Source organism: Schistocerca serialis, chromosome 3 (genome assembly GCF_023864345.2).
Source record: "Schistocerca serialis cubense isolate TAMUIC-IGC-003099 chromosome 3, iqSchSeri2.2, whole genome shotgun sequence".
In the NCBI taxonomy this organism is placed as follows: domain Eukaryota; kingdom Metazoa; phylum Arthropoda; class Insecta; order Orthoptera; family Acrididae; genus Schistocerca; species Schistocerca serialis.
Window position 1 is genome coordinate 778,558,019 of NC_064640.1, and position 16,495 is coordinate 778,574,513.

The 16,495-nt window shown below is 43.7% G+C and overlaps 1 protein-coding gene across 1 annotated transcript in view; it reads left to right on the forward strand.

Moving 5' to 3' along the window:
* Positions 1 to 16,495, forward strand: part of LOC126471224 (protein tipE) — a 526,467-nt gene that overhangs the window by 110,670 nt on the left and 399,302 nt on the right. The gene's annotated exons all lie outside the window — the stretch shown is intronic.

The window sequence follows — 16,495 nt, forward strand, 5'->3', positions numbered from 1 at the left end:
GGATTAATAATAATCAGGGGATAGTGTTCCTGTAAAATATATCTGTAAAATATTTATTATTAAAAAACTGATGATGGCTGAGATTTCTTTCATTGGCACTTACCTCGTTCTTTGACTATAATATGTGTCGCATTTAGCACATTCTGCGCTTTTCAGAATAAAATATTTATTTTCATTGACAAAAGGAAGGGAACTTAAAAAAATTAGCAATAGCTGTGTGACTCTTACTGTAGACTGCAAATAAAAAATATTCTTGATGTTTTTCGTTAAAATATTTTTGTTAAAACAAAAATAGCTGGATAACTCGCAATCAGCTGTTTGGCTGTTTGGCACATAGCCCGTTATTGATTTCCACTCTACATATGTGGGCTCGTACTGACATGTTCATCGTTAAAGTGAATTGACCAAACACCCTTTCAACCCGTAAAGTTTCATTTCGTCTCCTCCTCCCCTTATGGGTACTTGACTTATTTTGGGAGGTAGTGTACTTCTCTCAACAGAACACAGCTTTAAACATGACTTAACCATGTACTCAAACTGTTTCCCATTGACTATAAGACACATGTGAAATCGCAGTTCGAGAGATAAATGCATATAAGAGAGATCAGTGGATGATACGGCGTTGCATGCTGTGGCGATTCGTCGGCACATATCATCCGATGTGGTTGGGGCTTCACGTTAGACGGCCCGTTTCAGCGCTACTCTCAGAACAAATTCATAAGGAGGCAACTTGAGGGACCTGACACGCCATTTTACTGCAGCATTCCATCCTGTCGAATGGTCAGGAAATTTTCATTCAATGTTTGCATAGCAAGAGTGGAAGAGCGATAGAGGGAGCTGTTGTGTTAGAATTATGTCACTGTCGCTTATGTACTGATATCTCTGCTGGAACTACAGGTTGAGAGATCGTAAGAAAGTACGTGTATATATATTTCTATTTAACACGCTGGGGATGAAGTAAGGGCCCACAACTGACGTTTACGCTGCACAGTCATTGCTGTTGCAACTTAGAACGAGGTGCGTTTTCTGCTGCCCTGTATAGCATGTTCAGTAAATTTACGTTGTCCTGTTAGTAAGTGTTACTTTATTGGTAAAGAGGGTACGTTTCAAAACATTGTCCAGTCGCCCAGGCTTTGAAGGGTAAACTGACAAAATTCTGTTCGTCATTATATATAAGGTCTACGATTGTCTGATTTAATGGCAGTTGAAAGGAATGGAATTTAAGTCGATAAAAGCTATGAATGACACTCATCTGACTGATATTACATTTGTTTCATTCTACCATGCTGACTGCCAAGGCTGTATCCAGAAGAAATTGTCTGAGTGCTCTGTCAATTGCAGTCTTCTTACTTGTCCTCTGTTTGACGTTCAGACTACCCATTCGCACCAGTAATTTGATCCGGGTATGGTTCATCACCCTCTCTCATAAGTTTTTGTTTTGAGCGACAGTCGACTCGCATTCACGGAAACGGCGGTCCAATTCGCTGATAAGGGATGATTCCTCTCAAAAGGATGCAACGAGTTTCCTACCCCATCATTCCACCATCTAGTCATCTACTCCTTCTCTGGTGAGGTGGCTGTCAGCGGGATGTTAAGAACTTAACTTCGTTCCTTTGCTTTTCGTAAGTGTGAACGCAACATGTTAAGACCCCAAAGTTGGTTTGAAAGTGTGCTGCAATCATTATTCACTATCAACGTCGCTCATATTGCCCGAAATTTGAAGATGGCGATAGCATGTCATCGTCAGGAGGGATCGTGCTCCCTTGGAGTAGAGACACAAAATCTGTGCTTAACATTTCACGTAATCGCCACCGTGGCAGTCCCTGCGCGTTCGTAAAACTGCTACTCGCTTATTTTGGGGCTGACGTGGAAGCTCACGGGGGGAACCACTGCCGTAAAACTCGTGTAAACTCGCTTTACGAGAGGCCGTCAAATAAGAAATTGTTTTTTCTCCTTTTCCTTCTGACGGAGCAGTGTAACTGATTTTAACTCCTGGTCTTGGCTGTCATTATCCCTGGAAGATCGAGAGAAATTGAATATTCTTCAACATCTTTTATTGCAGTATAAGTAAAACGCGATCTGGGAAAACAATGTTTTATTATGCTCTCTCTTATGCTCAACGAATGAAATTAATCGGTTGGCTCGAAAATAATTGGTAACGCCTAAAATGTAACTGTGTTCAGTGAATATCGCGTTGACGTAGGGTAGCATACATGAACGCCATTATGACCATTGCAAAACATCGAAACCTTGTCCTCCACTTGCAACTCTTTTTTTAAAAAAAATAGAGTGGCATAGCTAAAACATGTATACACCTTAAGACAAAACAGGCGAAATGATCTCAGTTTACTGACAGCTGTTAACAGGTGATCTTAGAAGATGGCATATAAACACTTCGTAATCGCGCCTACACGCCACAACTACTTTCACCAGAAGACTGCTTGCTCAGTTCATTTGTCAATAGGACAGTGGCACACAGCTGAAAACCACACTTCTTACGTCCCTGAATACTTATGTTTAAAGCCGGCGGCTGTGACCGAGCGGTTCTAGGCGCTTCAGTCCCGAACTGCGCGACTGCTACGGTCGCAGGTTCGAATCCTGCCTCAGGCATGGATGTGTGTGATGTCCTTAGGTTAGTTAGGTTTAAGTAGTTCTAAGTTCTAGAGGACTGATGACCTCAGATGTTAAATCCCATAGAACTCAGAGCCATTTGAACCATTCTGAACTTTTGTTTACAGTTCCACATATTTACGTAGAAAACAAAATACGTGCTGAGAAATATCGACATATAAGTTAACTGGACCGAAGAGCTCATAACAGAAAGATATCTTAGTTCGAGCTACCGTCAGAAATGAAAACAGTACCCAGCATAGAGTAAGAGAGTGTGATAGAACCGTTACAGTAAGCGGCAGTGCAATGAAGACGAGGCGCATGAAAAAGTAACTAAGCTGTTCATTATTTCAAAAGTAGTCGCCATAACTGTTAAGACGTTTATGTCACTATGAGCCAATTCCTTCATGGAAAAATGTTTAGGATTGCCTACGGAACCATGACTGTACCTACACTACTGGCCATTAAAATTGCTACACCACGAAGATGACGTGCTACAGACACGAAATTTAACCGACAGACGCTGTGATATGCAAATGATTAGCTTTTCAGAGCATTCACACAAGTTTTGCGCCGGCGGCGACACCTACAACGTGCTGACATGAGGAACGTTTCCAACCGATTTCTCATACACAAACAGCAGTTGACCGGCGTTGCCTGGTGAAACGTTGTTGTGATGCCGCGTGTAAGGAGCAGAAATGCGTACCATCAAGTTTGATAAAGGTCGGATTGTAGCCTATGGCGATTGCGGTTTATCGTATCGCGACATTGCTGCTCGCGTTGGTCGAGATCCAATGACTGTTAGCAGAATATGGAATCGGTGGGTTCAGGAGGGTAATACGGAACGCCGTGCTGGATCCCAACGGCCTCGTATCACTAGCAGTCGAGATGACAGGCATCTTATCCGCATGGCTGTAACGGATCGTGCAGCCACGTCTCTGTCCCTGAGTCAACAGATGGGGACGTTTTGCAAGACAACAACCATCTGCACGAACAGTTCGACGACGTTTGCAGCAGCATGGACTATCAGCTCGGAGACCATGGCTGCGGTTACCCTCGACGCTGCATCACAGACAGGAGCGCCTGAGATGGTGTATTCAACGACGAACCTGGGTGCACGAATGGCAAAACGACATTTTTTCGAATGAATCCAGTTTCTGTTTACAGCATCATGATGGTCGCATCCGTGTTTGGCGACATCGCTGTGAACGCACGTTGGAAGCGTGTATTCGGCATCGCCATACTGGCGTATCACCCGGCGTGATGGTATGGGGTGCCATTGGTTACACGTCTCGGTCATCTCTTGTTGGCAATGACGGAACTTTGAACAGTGGACGTTACATTTCAGATGTGTTACGACCCGTGGCTCTATCCTCCATTCGACCCCTGCGAAACCCTACATTTCAGCAGGATAATGCACGACCGCATGTTGCAGGTAATGTACGGGCCTTTCTGGATATAGAAAATGTTCGACTGCTGCCCTGGCCAGCACATTCCTTAGATCTCTCACCAACTGAAAACGTCTGGTCAATGGTGGCCGAGTAACTGGCTCGTCACAATACCCCAGTCACTACTCTTGATGAACTATGGTACCGTGTTGAAGCTGCATGGGCAGCTGTACCTGTACACGCCATCCATGCTCCGTTTGACTCAATGCCTAGGCGTATCAAGGCCGTTATTACGGCCAGAAAAGGTTGTTCTGGGTACTGATTTCTCAGGATCTATGGACCCAAATTGCGTGAAAATGTGATCACATGTCAGTTCTAGTACAATATATTTGTCCAATGAATACCCGTTTATCATCTGTATTTCTTCTCGGTGTAGCAATTTTAATGGCCAGTAGTGCAGGAGTGCACCTCTTCGACCGGGGCTAATCGACGGCCGCGGAAGTCTTCATTCTGAGTTCCAAAAATATGGAAATCTCTTGGTGATACATCGGGGCCGTGTGGAAGATTGTAAGAGCAGCACAGAGGAACGTCTAAAAAACACCCGAAATAACCTCGGCTGGCCCACATGTTGTTAAGTTTGTTTCGACTACGCCGCAGATGATTGGCTGGCTAGTCCTTACTCACGATTTATGCAGTCCTGATCTCTTCCCCTTCCCACGTGATTTACGTATGTAAATCCTGAAGAAAGGATTCGTAGCCATCAATATGGCTCGGGCGACGAGGTGCATACCTGGGAACAGTCATGGTTTCATACCTAATCACGGGCATTTGTCAACGAAGGCATTGACGGCTTTGACAATGAGATAAATGTATTAAAATAATGGCGATTACTTTTGAAGTAATAAAAAGTTTACTTAGGTCTTTTTTCCCATGTGACTTGTTTCACTTGACTGTCCCTTGTTCTAACTATATCAACAGATGAATAATGTCGATACGACGTGTTGAGAATTGTTCCAAAATGAAGGGAGACTGCCAGTCGACAACAATTGTGAACACTGACGCCGAACAAAGCAATGCATTGTAAACTCAGGTGGCAAAAGTTATGGTATACCTCCTAGTATAGTGTCAGACCACCTTTTGCCTGGCGTAGTGCACCAGCTCTACGTGGCGTGGACTCAAGAAGCTGATGGAAGACTCTTGCAGAAAGCCTGAACCATGCTGCCTCCATAGCTGTCCACAACTGGAAAAGTGTTGGCGGCGCAAGATTTTGTGCACGATTCTACCTCTCGATTAGCCCCATAAATGTTCGATGGGATCCATGTCTGGCTATGTGGGGAGCCAAATCATTCGCATGAATTGTCCAGAATGATCTTCAAACCAATCGCAAACAACTGTGGCTTTTTGACGTTGCGCTCTGTCATCCATAAAAATGCCATCGTTCTTTGGTTACAAATGATCTCCAAGTAGCCGAACGTAATCAGTTCCAGTCAGTGATCGATTTAGTTGGACCAGAGGACCCAGTGGAGTTGCCACCAGCTTGCACGAGGCCTTGTTGACAGCTTGGTTCAATGACTTCGTGCGGTCTGCACCACACTCGAATCCTACTATCAGCTATTACCAACGTAAATCGGGGCGCAGTTGACTAGGTCATGGTTTTCCAGTCTTATAGGGTCGAAATGACATTGTGACGAGCCCAGGAGAGGCACTGCAGGCGATGTCGTGCTATTACCAAAGGCACTGGCGTCAGTGGTCTGAAAATGTTCAAATGTGTGTGAAATCTTATGGGACTTAACTGCTAAGGTCATCAGTCCCTAAGCTTACACACTACTTAACCTAAATTATCCTAAGGACAAACACACATACCCATGCCCGAGGGAGGACTCGAACCTCTGCCGGGACCAGCCGCACAGTCCGTGACTGCAGCGCTTCAGACCGCTCCGTTAATCCCGCGCGTCGTCAATGGTCTGCTGGCATAGCCCACTAAAATCAAATTTCGCTTTACTGTTCTAACCGATATGTTCGTCGTACGTCCCACATCGATTTCTGCCGTTACTTCACGGATTGTTGCTTGTCTGATACCACTGACCACTCTACGCAAACGCCGCTGCTATCGGTCGTTAAGTGAAGGTCGTCACCCACTGCGTTGTCTGTGGTGAGAGGTAATGCCTGAAATTAGGTAAACTCGGTGCACAATTAACGCTGTGGCTCTCGGAATACTGAGGTCCCTAACGATTTCGGAAATGGACTGTCTCATGCGTATAGACCCAATTACCATTCCGCGTTCAGAGTCTGATCATTCCCATCGTGCAGCCATAATTACTTTGGAAACCCTTTCACATGATTCGCTTGAGTACAAATGACAAAATGACAGCTCTAACAATCCGCTGCCCTTTTATACCTCGTTTACGTGATACTAGAGCCACCTGTATATGTGCATATCGCTATCCCATGTCTTACCTCAGTGTATGGCTCAAATGGCTCTTAGCACTATGGGACTTAACATCTGAGGTCTTCAGTCCCCTTCAACTTAGAACTACTCAAACCTAACTAACCTAAGATGTCACACACATCCATGCCCGAGGCAGGATTCGAACCTGCGACCGTAGCGGTCGCGCGGTTCCAGACTGAAGCGCCTAGAACCGCTCGGCCACACCGACCGGCTTACCTCAGTGTAAACAAAAAATTGTTTACTAAGAATTATTTTTTTAAATGATAGAACCTTTTGTATGGGGACGTCAAGTGTCCAGAGTGGCCGAATCACAACCCAGTCGTAACAGTGGCTGAACATGCGTGACCGCTCCAGGCCTGACACCCCCACCGGGATGCTGCTAACATCCACAGGATGACTATTCGGCAAGGGTAGACATTGTTGTTTGTAGACATTAATGTCATGTGTGTTTCTGGTGGACATTCGTTCACTTATGCATCGCAGAGTAGTAAGCATCGATTTAGGAAGTCCTGCTGGCGATGTCTTTCGCAAGGAGCTCTCTTCGACCTGGTTGAAGTTGCCACCGAGACCCTTAAGTCAGTCGGTAACGAGGATTCTCAAAATATTTGGCCGCAGGCCACGGCATCATTGCGATGTGTGAGGTCTGCAATTCCCTAGCCAGGAGGAAGAGGTTGCGGGCGCGCCGAGGAATCTAATTTCAGGGCCAACAATGCGCGGGAGCAACGGCCGGCGGTGGCGGCGGCTTCGCCTATCGATCTCGCAAGGGCGGCGCATAACGCGCCACCCGCGCACCGCCCTCCCGAGCGGCCGATATTGCGTTTCTCTGCTGTGCCACAGATTACACTCCCCCTTTCTCTTCCGCTCATTTCTCTCTCTCCTCTTCGTCACTCTTCCCCCTTCCTTCCGCATTTGTTGACCACGGACCACGCAGTCCCAGTGAAGTCTTAATGGAAGTTTGTCATTGCCCCATTCGGATCTATTGCTGACCTGCTGTTGCCTGGCCGGATGCAGCGAGATGTGTGTCATCTGCAACGAAGACTCTTTCGACGGTGCCCTGGTTTCCCTGCCCTTCCCGAACCTCACTGACATTTTCAAGGGCATTATCGATGAACCATCAGTCCAGGTGCTCAGTGGAAACTTCGTCATTTCGCTGCTCGAGGAACAAAGTTCCTGCCGCAACATCCCGTTAATGGAGAAGTCGGAGTAAGAAAATTCTAAGCAAGGATCACTCTGATAACTGTTTCTGTTGTGTCCTTGATGGCATAGTGTGCATTACTTAAGAGATATGATTTAAGAGCCTGTTTAAATACGTTAGTTCCAACTATTTTTCTTATTACAGTAGGTGGTACTATACAATGTATGCCAATGTCGGTATCGTGATCTGTAATAGAAATCGACGTGTCAGTTTTGAAATTACAGCAATGAACATACATGTTATTGAATCGATTACAAGTGGTGATAAATATGAGCACTGGTAATCGGCGCAAGAACATGTGTGTACATAGCTTTTATTTTAAAACTGATATGCCGACTTCTAGTACAGCTCACGACCCCAAAATGGTCATACGTTGTATAGCACCGCTTACAGTACTAAAGGAGAAGAGTGTATAATGATGTGCCGGCCGGAGTGGCCGTGCGGTTCTAGGCGCTACAGTCTGGAGCCGAGCGGCCGCTCCGGACGCAGGCTCGAATCCTGCCTCGGGCATGGATGTGTGTGATGTCCTTAGGTTAGTTAGGTTTAATTAGTTCTAAGTTCTAGGCGACTGATGACCTCAGAAGTTAAGTCGCATAGTGCTCAGAGCCATTAGAACCATTTTTTTTTTTTTGTATAATGATGTAAACATAGGTATGTTGCTGTTCCATGCGTTGCACATCTTGGATATAATTATGTGTGCTTTTATGTTAGTTGCTTTATCCCTGCATTTTCGGTAACATCATTTGCAGATCCGGACAGGACAACACAGAGTTGTCGAAACAGATCGTATATATGAATGAATGATTTTAGCAATCTTGGCAGTTAAAAAATTATGTTTGTCAGGGTCACACAAAATTTAAAAAGGAATTATTCGATTCATCTGTCATCGGCTATCTTCTTTGACAGTGTGATTTAATCACCGTTTTCAGTGAGTGCTTTTTCTCTATGATCTGAAGATAACGATGACGACCGAAACTGTTAACATTTTGTATGTTGTACCACTGAATAAATAATAAAAATTTTAGTATTAGTGACGGACTGGCCTGCATGAGGGTAGAAATTTTGAGCTTTTCCGAACGTAAAGTAAGTCCAGGATTTATTCCATGATCATGGATAGGGCTGTTAATTTGTTTCTTAATGTAAACAACAGACTGGCAGATGGACACGCAGTAGTTACAGAAGGATTACTGAGTGCAATGGACAGCGAAGGGAAAGGAAAGAGGCAGCAGCCTTATAAATGAATCATCGTAGCATTTGCAACCGGTGATCGATGGAGACTACAGGAAGTCTAACACTGAAAGACCAGACAGGGATCTGAGCGGTCTCCACTCAAGTCACCGAGCGAAGTAGCGCAGTGTTAGGTCACTGGACCTCCATACGAGAGTAGCGGTACTCAGATTCCTGTCCGGATAACCAGACGTAAGTTCTCCGAGCTTCCCCTAAATCGAAAAAGGTAAACAGCACGATGGTTCCTACGTAAGGGCACAGCCGTTTCTCTTCTCTATCCTCTTCCATGGCCAATTAATTCATCTTTGACGAGCCGCAATCTTTACTATCTCCGCTTCGAAATTCAAGTGCTACCTTGGTGAAATGAGAAAACTGATTTGTAAGCCGAAGAATCTCAACGGCAAATATCTTGCTTATGATTTCCTTTCGCCGGACTTCACACTAATTTATGAGGGCTGCTGGTGAGTTACTATGGCCACTAGTAACAGAAATTGCTCAGCAAGCGGGGGGAAAAAAAACGCAAAGATTGTAAATTCTCTTACATGCTATTTCCTGTTTTAGAGGCAGAAGCCGACTAGCATAGCTATTTTGTTCGAATAGATTCGAGGCATTATTTACTAGTCGAAGTACCTGTAGAGGTGCGTAAATCGATAAAACCAGTATACTATTTTTCATTACAGTGGTAAAGTTGTTTGACTGTGGACTCTGCACCTAGGTACTTCAGACACTGACGACGGACTGCTACAATACAGTACACTCCGATGACCTAAAATATATCCTACAATATATATGCTTTTATGCAGTCGAAGCAATGAGAGAACGCCATCACACTGACCACTCACACAGTCTTATCTTAGTGCAATCTCCTGTAAGGTGATATCCTCATGTATGTAGTACAGAAAATTTCATAAATATTATGTTTAAGAGGTGGAAATCAGCAATGCGCGTAATACTCACAGCGCGTCTCATATGGGATCATTTATTATGGCGCCCGCCTGTGCTTTGATTCTGGGCTCGGAGGTAAACTGGCTCCAAACTCTACACTGTCAGTATTTGGTCGGCAAGCGGAGGGGAAGTGGTGACTTGAAGTTCTTGATCAACAGACTTTTTGTCAAAACTCTGAATTAAATTCCAAACCTCTCCGCAGTTTCTAATAAAATGAAACCATGTGAAGTTGTTGATGGTGTACCGTGCGTCGGATGAGGACGTTAAGCTCATAGGCCCTCTTGGTGCTGTACAGTAGGAGTAGGCTACGCGTTTTCGTCCTCTCCCTTCTCTCATCATCACCACGCAACACAAGTACAACACTACACTATACACGCATGCATTACTGTCACCTGCACTTCACAGATACGCATACTGCAAACCTCACACAAATCCGCAAGGGATAGCGGTTATGGACACGGACTAGCAATGCCCTTTCGGCTATATATGTAATGTATTCGCAGTTGTGAACAACAGTTAGCTAAATAAAGGACTGGACTGGGACTCGAACCAGATTTCCCGGCTATAGCGAGCGGTCGCCTTACCTTTAGGCTATCCGAGCAGAACTCAAGGGCCGATCGAAACATCCATGTGTCTTCAACCTGCATTCGTTTATTCGTTATGCATATTTCCATACAGGGGAGACACTGTAATATCGTATTGTTATCATCCAGCTAGGCAGCTGAACCCACCCAACAATGAAATATATCTACTTTTGCATATATACTAGCACATCTACAAGTACATCGGAATGCAGGTCAATTGAAGGAAGGAAGATTAGAATTTAACGTCGCGTGGACGGTGAGATTATTTGAGACGAAACACAAGCTCGGATTGGGTAAGCAAGAGGAGGATTTTCTAATCACGTATGATTCCATGTTCTTTATAATAATAATGGTAATACTTTGATTTAGAGAGATTTAGGGAAATCACGGATAACCTAAATCAGGATGACCGGACGCGAGTTGAAAAATAAAAAAATTAACAAAACTGCATCGCTGCACCACATTGTAATTTCATACTTGGAGAGGATAATTATGATCCACAAAAGATTCGTTTCCGAAACAAAAATATTTTCAACAGCAAACGATTCAGTGTTTGGCTTGCCCACACTGTTTTCCCAAGATAAGCATTTGAAATGCAGCTGTCCAGAGGCCGTACGCCCAATATTTTGCAGCTGTATGAAAGGACTTAAAAGAAAAATAGTTCCTGGAGAGGTCGGTAATACTATAGTTAACGAGTTTGTGCATTTCTGTAAGAACGGTGTTGACGGTAGGAGTAATAACTCACATTCCCTAAAAATTTTCAGTTTTGAACATATGTTAATTGGATGTGATTGAGATTTAGTATTTTATTGCCTTCTGCAATTTTGGCTACGCTTAGTAAAATTTACCAATTATTTTTCCCACGTTGGACATTGTGAACTCCACGGCCGTTAATGATTTGCTGCCGAATAATTATGTTTCAATTTTCAACGTATGTTTAGTGGATGTAACGGAGATTTCATGTTTTAATTGAGCTGTATAACTTTGGCTAGGCTTAGTAACATTCGAAATATAAATATTTACACATGAAATGTATTCACAGTTGTGAATATGGACAACCGTCAGCTGCGTAATGAAATGACGACAGCGAAAATTTGTGCCTGACCGGGACGCGAACCCAGATTTCCCGGTTAAGCGAGCAGTCGTCTTCCTTTTTTGTTGGATCTTATTTTGTTCGTTATTGTTCGTTCTATTTGTTCTGGCGGACGTCCCATGACTCTTGTTCAAGTTCATCGCTGACCGTATCATTTCCCTGCCTGGTGATGACTGGGTGTTGTGTGCTGTCCTTAGGTTAGTTAGGTTTAAGTAGTTCTAAGTTCTAGGGGACTGATGACCATAGATGTTAAGTCCCGTAGTTCTCAGAGCCATTTGAACCATTTTTTTGACTGTATCAACTCAGTTTTTTGTTACATAGGGCAGCTACCCCTATGACCGAACACGCTGAGCTACCGTGCCGGCTCCATTAGGCTATCCGACACGACTCACGGCCACACCCAAATTTCCTTATGTCTTCAACTATGTATCTACAACCTGTACTCGTACAGGTGAGATGTTTTTACTTGAAAGTCGCTTGCCAGGTGTCGGCGGTAAATAGATATTCCAGTGCTGTGTTATTCCAAATTATGATGTAATGTTCTCCCCCACATGCATGCTTGTCCGAAGGAACGCTGTGACGTAATTTAGAATAACACAGACACTGGCATATAGTAATAAATATTTACGTGTCTTTCTGGCCCTGTTGGACTTGTGAACTCCGTGGTGGTTAAAGATTTGTTGGTGAATAACGAAAACAAAAAACAAATACTTTTGAAAAGTTATATTTTAGTACCATAATCAGGTTCGGGCTACCAAGCCCACCTCCATATGATTAGCATTTCCAGATATACTGATGTTTTTGGCAGTAGTATGTAATCTGCTCCTGCACTGCAAAATAATATTTGGATATTAGGAGCCACTTCGTATGTTGTTTCGTCAATAGAAACATGCTAATGTTGCTGAATTTATTTAGATATAAGGTGAAATAGTGATATACAATTACAGGTGTTCCAGTGGGAGGCGATTGGTTTCATTGCTGTCCTTATGGTTATCCGAGGCGATGTATACGATGCTGCATTGCTAGCAGCACATGTATTTTAAAGAAATCACTGTGACACACTTCACTATATTCCTAACGCCAGGCAGAGCGTCACACATGTGCCTCACTCCACATAACTCTTCCTTGGGAAAACAAAATTTTCTGAGCCGTAATTATTACTAATACTAATATTATGTTGACTATTAATATTAAAATTGGAAGTGCCTCCCTGTTGTATACCTACCTACGTCAAAGCATAAACGACGTCATTTGCAGTTATTTTACATCCTGGGGAGCTCAGTTCTGTAGGTTTTTGAACTCTGCCGTGTCGGCTGTTGTTTTCTCGGTGGGGCTGTAGCAGACCATCGGGCATCGGGCGTTGACCTCGGCCGGAACTTGAGCCTCACACCCGCTCTTCCCAGTTTCCTGGAGACTTCCTCCGCACGTGTCAGTTGATTTCTCCCCGAATCACCGGCTGTAGGTCCCCGTAGACTTCGACGAAAGTGTGTTCCGGAATGACCACTCGGATCACGAGTCCACCAACCACGTTCACTTTCTGCGATAACTTGGAAAAGTCTTCTCTGTGGAACTGTATCCTCGTCCGATTGGATGAGAGCTGCGTTATCTCATTCCGAGGTTTACGTTGTTTGCTTTTTAGTGTTGAAGTGGACGCAGCGGGCTCTTTAACTTTTTCAGTTTCGTGGTTCAAATGGCTCTGAGCGCTATGGGACTCAACTGCTGTGGTTATCAGTCCCCTAGAACTTAGAACTACTTAAACCTAACTAACCTAAGGACATCACACATATCCATGCCCGAGGCAGGATTCGAACCTGCGACCGTAGCAGTAGCACGGTTCCGGACTGCGCGCCTAGAACCGCGAGACCACCGCGGCCGGCTCAGTTTCGTGGTTTCACTGATGAGATTCTCTCGTTCTTGCTGTATTGGAAATTGTTCTACAGCCGGTGAATGCTGAAACGTCTTCTATGAGTTCCTACCTGCTTAATAAAAGTATTGCATTCACTTTTAGAATGTGTTGCATTACAGCTTTACAACTCGCGCAAAGTTTCTTTGCATCGAAGTCATACATGAAATCACTAGTTCAACGCTACTTATTTTACCACATACACGCGTGTAACGTTGGATCTTACATTTAAATTATGTAGATATAACCTGTAATGTACATGAACCACCAGATAACAACGTAAACATTTCTCGCCATCTGTTAGAAGTTAATAGATGCATCTACCAGAAGCAGGCGACACGTAACAGTTAAACACTTGCATTTCAATCATTTAAAATTGCTAACCCAGCTGCTTCCAATGGGATTCACGGAATCTCCAACATGTCTCTGAGCAATGAAAAATCAGATGTGAATCAGCTTCTATTTTTATTCAACAGACACAAGACAACAAAAACGTTTACAAAAACTATGCTTATGCAGACGATCTCTTTCTAATATCGCCCACATTCGTAGTTTCCTATCATTGGAAGGGAGTTCATTGTGTTCGAGATTGTATTATACGTATAATATCGTTTTAATCTAAGTCGAGGCCAGCGTGAAATATTTCCTTCTAGCTATATCCTTGCTAGTTGAGTCTTGTTAATTAAATTCACAGTAAAATATCTGCTAAGAATGACACTATGTACGGGCGATAGGCATAATTCGATTGTGAAAAAAAGGGCATATTACTTCTCCTTCTCGGCAGCTGATCAACGAAATATACTTTTAAAATCAACAGAATAAACTATTTACATGGTTCTATAAACTTCTGTAAGTTGTGGATCATTTTCCTTCTCACTAAATGTAATGAAAGGCTCGTAAATAGGGTGAAAGGTCAATAGCGTGTGTCAGTTTTCAGGCATGTAAGAGTATTTGACTGGAGCAATTTAAAATAGATCAACGCAGCAGTCTGACTGTGGAAAACTTAGACTCAGAATTATTGGAAGAATCTTAAGAAGGTATAATTCCTGCACGGAACGGTCGTTTGGAAAACCCTCGTTCTACTATTTCGAGAATGTTTCCTGGGACCCCTATCACGTTGCATTAATGAAAGAGAGAGAAAATTTTCCAACAACAGCTGCACAACTCGTCACGTGTTCGTTTAGCAAACGTGTGAAGTACTCAACCAACTGTACGGGGAGACTTTACATAAAAGACTTTGCGCCTTAATCAAGAATTTTGAGAATCAAAGTTTTATTTGCTAATGCAAACTGTGCGAGTCTAGCGTTACCCATCCCCATAAAACAATGACAGATGAAGAGCATTCCTGGCATATGCGTGTTATACAATAATTATTAGCTGTAAAGTAGTTGTTACTGTTGTAGTCCGAAAGCAAGTTCACTGTGCTCTCTATGCGTATCTATTCTGTGCAAGTCTCTTCATTCGTGATAAATACCGCAACCTACATCCATTGGGATCTGTTTACTGTTTTCACACTTCTATCTCGTGAACAATCTCAAACCCGTCTTCCCACCTCTCCCACTTGTTTCCAATAATTTACTGACGATTATTTGAAGACTCAGGATGTGTCCTATTTACCGTTTCTTCCTTGTAGTCACATTGTGCAATAAACTTCTATTCTCCTTGTTTCGAGTGACAACCTTGCCATTAGTTGTTCGCTCTACCTATCTAACATTCATCATTCTCATACAGCAACATATTTCAGAAGGTTCTTATCTCCTCTTAGCTTAACTATTTATCGTGCACGTTTCACTAATGAACAAGATGATATACTACATTTGGGTTTTATTGTGGGTGAAGAAAAGCATTGCCAACAGAAGAAAGCTTGTGGCGTTCACTGGACAGCTAATCAGCTATTTTGACAGCTTGCTATGTTCCCTGTTGCCCCCGACAGCTACTGTCCTTTTCAACTTATAACAACAACAGTATTCCATTCGATTATTGTTTTAATAGGGATTAAACATTTGGAGGAACACAAAACAAGAAGTAAAACAGTACTCTAGCCACAAACGCCAGAACTCGGCTGATGAGGTAAAGAAAAGGTAAAGAGAGATTTAGTGTGCAGATCCTGCTCAGCAGGCAGTGCGCAAAGACCCACGCTAAATTTGTAACCCACTGGAACGCCTCTGAGAGCAAGTAGTTCTGTTTTAGGTGGTCTGTGGAGTGGATGTGCATGTCGGCAGTGACTCTCAGCCACCATCCCCACGTCCCTTTCATATTTATAAACAAAAATAGGAATGGTCACATAACATTAATCTGTCATACACAGTTCAGTGGCTTGCTGAATGTATATACATTGCGTATATTGTATAAATACTCATCTCCGTCACCTATCTATCTATCGCTTGCGCCTTTGTCCCGCATTGTACTTGGGGTTGGCGTGGTTAAATCGGATTTGGCATGTTAAGTTGAAGGGGTGGACGGATGCCCTTCCTGCCGCCACCCCGTACCCCCCGGGATGGAATCAGAGTACCCCATCTGTCTGCGTCTAGTGTAAATCATGGAAAAGTGCGGATGTGTTTCAAATGTCTGTGAGTCATGTAACTGAGGCAGAACGTGGGGGCCAGCCCGGTATTCACCTAGAGGGATGTGGTAAACCGCCTAAAAACCACATTCAGGCTGGCCGGCACTCCGGCCCTCGTCTTTAATCCGACGGGCGGGTTCGATACGGGTCCGGCGCGCCTACCCGAGTTCAGGAGGCAGCGTATTACCGCTCTCTACTAACCTGGTGGGTCCGATCTCCGTCACCATCAGGACACATTTAACTTTGAAGTCACTAGAGTGGGGAATGAAACGGAATTCTATTTAGTATTGTAGTGAGCTCGAAGAAGATCAGTTAAAATTAGTCGCACCGTTCAGGTAGGGTGTGAAAGATTCTATTATCTCACCAGCTGCGACATATGTACTGGTGACCAGTGCAGACGATCAGAATAAGAGCCCAATATCTTAAACTCTATACGGTTTTTCGGCTTTAAAACTTAACACGTCTACTGAAGAGCGTTGCGGAAGCTGGGCAGGTTTTACTAATTTATTTCACCCGTCAACACAAATTACAGTCGGTG